The following is a 4,910-nucleotide window of genomic DNA, read 5'->3' as shown; positions in this document are numbered from 1 at the left end:
CGCCCACGCCGCGTGACGCAACGGCCCCGCCCACCCGCCCGCGCACCCCGCCTCGGCCCCGCCCTGGCCCTTCCGCTTTTTGGGCTTCCCCTCCCCTACTCAGCTCGCCACCGCCTTCTGAGCGTACCCTCCTCTGCTGCGCCTCGAACAATCCCCGTTCTCCACTTCACCGGGTTGCTGCGCCCCAGCTTCTCCAGACGACCCCCTACTCCTCCTCCTGCAGACCCCCGCCCCACCAGGCCAGCCGCGCCTGGACCCCTGGGAGTTGTAGTTCATCCTCGGGTGGGGTGATACGTTGAGGAGATCAAGGACAAAGGGGCGGTCAAGACTACATCTCCCAGTGGTCACGGCGCGCAGACATAGGAGGTTTGAGGGGGGCGTCTAATTCTTCGGGCGCTGGGGACCCCTGGCGGGGACGAAGGGTGCATCTGTCCCAGCGAGTGCTGATTCACGGCCCCGCCCTATATGCTCCGGGAAATTACTTGGGGAGGATACTAGGACCTGGGGGTACTGAGGGGAAAGGGCGCGACCACTACTGCTCCAAACTGTCAGGGTTGTGCCTCCCTGAGGGATGGTTGAATTAAGGAGCCAAACCTTGGGGGGCTGTCACCTCCTCGACAAGGTTCCAGCTCCCCATCCCCACCTTGAGGTTCTTGGACCTTATGGGTGAAAATATGAAAGACAAATACCAGTCGGACATTCTGGTTAATTTACAGAAAGGATGCAGCTGTTTGCAGGCTGACCCCAGAGTAGTCCCTTCTTCCTCTCCAGGGTGGAGCGTTGAAGATTCACTTCAGTTACCCAGAGCCTATTGTATGCTTAACACTGGGTTGTGTCTGGGGGTTGCGTCTGTCCCCGCCTAGGATGTACACGCTGAGTTCTGGCTGACTAATTCTTGCTTGTATGCTTCCCTTTTTGACATTCCATGTAGCTCACACACCCCATAGTTTTGACTGCACATTGTATTTATTTCATTTATTCCACACTTCTCTATTGAGCACCTACTATGTTTCAAGCACAGTTCTAAGCAATGGGGTACAGCAGTGAACAAAACAAAAAATTCCTGCCCTAGAAAATAGGCAAAATGAAGATACATGTGTAGAGTACATTAGAAAGTAAAAAGGAGTTTTTAAAAAAAAACAGTGGACATGAAGTGTTGTGTAAGAGAACAGAGAATGAAGGAGTTTCTGTGAAGGAATATTCCAGGCTATATGCTAGATTCTGGAGGAAGAGGGCATGGAACCCTGCCCTCAAGGAATTCAGGATGTGTTAAGTGCTGTTGTTCTGTTTTATTTTTTTTTATTTTTTAAATTCTTTCAGGCCAGAGAGGAAGAGTTCTGAAAAGCTTGTGCAGGGAGTTTGGTAACATTTCCAACCCAGCCCTTAAAGATGTGTAGGATTTGAGAGCAGGCAGAGGGCACAGTCAGCGGGACTAACAGGCAGGTTCCTCCTTGGCATGTTTATTGTTAGGCAAAGAATCCAGTGTGTTTGTTGCCTGAAGTGATGGAGAGCAGGGCTTGAGGCTGGAATCAGGAGCCAGAACATGAAGAGCCCTGAATGGCAGGCAAAGGAGTGAAGTCTTTCTTCTGAAATAAAATAGAAAGCCTGTGAGAGATTTTAACAAGGGCAGAAAATGATGAGATTTGCATCTTCTCTTTTTCATCATTGCTTCCTCCGTGCTGAGCCCGGTGCCTGGTACACCATAAATATGTAGAATATACGAAATGAAGAAATGAATGAATGCACGCGTGCACTTCGGGAGACTGCCCTGGCAGGAGTGGAGGAGATGGACTGAGTGAGGAGTCTGGAAATAGCTCTCTTCTCCCCTCCTCCATCGTAGGATCTAGGCCCTCTCCTCTTACTACACCACCCAGCAAAATGCAATCCTGCTGGTGAATAAACCCTCCCACTTCCTTCTGTCTCTTACTTGAGTGTTCGCCAAGTCATTCCTCTTCCTTTCTCCCTCCCTGCAGACCAGGTCTGAACCATTCTTTCCTGGGCATCACAGGTCCGTGGGAAGGAACCCTTACAGCCAACCCTGGCTGTCCACTTGTGGATTAAATGTGTCAGTGATTCAAGCCCCAGATGCTAAATCTCGGGAACTTCCTGGCACATTTCAGGCTGCCTCTCTGACCTCTCCACCTCAGTTCCTTTCCCCACCAGTCCAATGTGCTTTTTTTTTTTTTTAATTTATTTTTTGGGCCAAATCTGTTTGGGAAAAGTAAACCAGATGCAAAGAAAAGGATATTCCAAAGCCAAACAGGAATAACATCTGCGGTCTCCACAGCGGCGAGGCTTCTCTCCAACTGTGCAGGGGTAGAGTTGGCCCTTCCTTCCTTTCCTGTTTTTTTTTTTTTTTTTAAAGACTCTAGGCTTAAAGCTGCAGCTGCCCAGCGGCCCCTGGCTGTTCAGAGGGCTGCTTCAGAGGCAAGGCGACTTTACACAGAGCAAATGACTTAATAGTCTGGCTTTCTCCTCCATGCCTGGGTATTGCTGCAAGAAACCTGGAGCAGGGAGGTAAAGAACTAGCGTTCTGGCTTCTGCCTGGCCCCCAGCTCCATTTGCCTATGCCCTCTCTGAGTCTTAATTTCCCCATCTTTGAAGTGAGAAATTCAACCAAGTGAGCGCTAAGTGCTCCGCCTAGCTGTGACAAGGCTCTAGATGCAGCCTGTTCCTCTTCTGAAATGGAGGGCGACCTGCATTCTTTAGCTGTGGAAACAGGGAATCTATACCTGCAGACCTGGGAGATGGTTCAGCTCCAGAGTTGAGAGGCTCTGAATCATCCCTGCTTTTTAGACTTGGAAGCTGAGACACAGCAATCTCAGCTGTGTGACCAGCCAAAGGTCACACACCAATGACTGATAGAGCCTGAATCCAAACCCAGGCAGATCTTCTGGACTCGCAGTCACAAGGGCACCCTTTCCTGCCCAGGCTATGAGAATCTACCCCTTGGCATCTGCTCAGGAAAGATGGGGCCTTGCCCCCTGGTGACCGGTCTGACACAAGGGCACTGGGCAGGCACTCTGCATGGCTAACCCTTAGCCCCATCTCCAGTGCTGGGGGATATGACCTTTAGATGCATCCTCTCCAGGTCGAGTTGGCAGACAAGCAGGCCAGCCGGAGACATTAGTGTCCTGCTGTTTCTATGCAGTCATAAATCACTGCAGCCCCAACCCCTGGCTCCTGGCTTCCTCCTGCGGCTAGAAAGCTCCCTGATTGGTGCGGAGGAGCAGCAGCAGCAGCAGCATCTCCAAAGCTGACCAGCCATGCTCCCCACCCTGTCCTCTGGGAACACTTCCCAGTCACTTCCCTAACAGGCTGGTCTGCAGTAGGGGCAGAGCACGTGACAGATTCAGAGGTGAAGGACAACAGGGAGATCTTGGTGGGCTGCCTCTCCTCCTGAGGATCCTGGGGCAGTGGAGGAAGCCTGTGCTGGGAGGCAGGACCCACAGGTTGAAGCCTTGACTTTGCTATTGATCTTGCTGGGTGACCTTGAGCAAGTCACTTTACCTCTCTGGGCCTCAGACTGTATATCTGTAAAATAACAGAATTGGATGGATTTTTCTTAAGATTGTCTAGCCTATAGCAATAGCCTTTCAACTGCCCTATCTTGGTGTCTTTCCACCCTCTCCAGTACAAGATCTCAAAGATCTTTCCAAATGTGCATCCCATCTTCTCCTTCCCTGGCCTTTGCTCTGCCATACATGCCACTCCCATTACATATGGGTCAAAGTCCCTGCTCCTTAGCCTGGAATTCAAGGGCTTTCCTGAGGCTCCCGCCTACCTCTCCAGCTTCGTCTCACATAGGACACTTGACTGGCATTTCCCGACCAAGCCGTGCCCTCTTCCAACTCTGGGCCTTTTCAAAAGCTGTTCCTTTTGCTGGGAACTCCTACTCTTACCCCCAACCCCATCCCCTATTCAGTCCTACCTCTTCATCTTTTAGACTCAGACACTTCGTGGTGAACTAACCACTCCTCCTCGGTGCTCCCACCAGCTCCCAGCACGGGTTTTAGACCTCGTTACTACACTCGTATATGTGTGACTCTGTCTTCCCCTGTCGTCTTACAGATGGATTCCTCAAAGACAGAGACCCATCTGAGTCACCTCTGAGCTCCGAGCCCAGCAAGGAGCAGGTGCTCAGGGAAGTTCTGTTCGATGAAACAGACTCTGCTTCAAGAATGAGTCACCTGGTGATGATCTTACCTCTTGAGGAGGACTTGAAAGGTTTTGCCCCAAAACAGACAGCCATGGTCAAGTTGCAGTCAAAACTCAGGAAGGCAGAAATGTAGACAATCTCAGGAGCCAGTAGGGCCACAGAGAGAAAGGATGGTCTTGAAGAAGATCGAGACAGAGGATTTCAAAGAAGGGCCTGTTGACATGTGGCCGACAACCCCACAGAAATTCTCTGTTCCGAGTGCCTGGGGCTGACTGCTTCTTACCAGGCCAGTGTTCCTAAATGTAGGGCCTCTCAGATCCCCTAAAACTGACTGGACTGGAAGGAGGGAGAGATTGAAAAGTCTAATACATCTTTACATTTTAAGCCTTGCATTGCCCTAAAAAGAGCCCACTGCAAAATTTATCACACCAGGGAAATGTCCATCACCATAAAAAATAGGCCATTGTCTCAAAGAAAGAGATAAACTGTCCCTATTGTCAAGAGATGGACATTAGAGGGCAGAGGAGTCTGGATAGAATCTTCTCCTGAAACTCAGCTGTATGAACTTGGGCCAAGTGCTTCACCAATCTGGACCTCGGATTCCCCACTGAATCTTAAAGAGAAATCCCATCATGCCCTCCACATTGGACTGGGAAACAAACGCATTCTTAACTTGGTAGAGGGGTCTGAAGTGAGGGTTTTGATGCTTGAAACTCCAACAAAGGGCAAATGACTCATGGGAGACCTACAG

This window comes from Camelus bactrianus, chromosome 18 (assembly GCF_048773025.1).
Source record: "Camelus bactrianus isolate YW-2024 breed Bactrian camel chromosome 18, ASM4877302v1, whole genome shotgun sequence".
NCBI classification, from domain to species: domain Eukaryota; kingdom Metazoa; phylum Chordata; class Mammalia; order Artiodactyla; family Camelidae; genus Camelus; species Camelus bactrianus.
Note: the sequence above shows the minus strand (reverse complement) of the source record.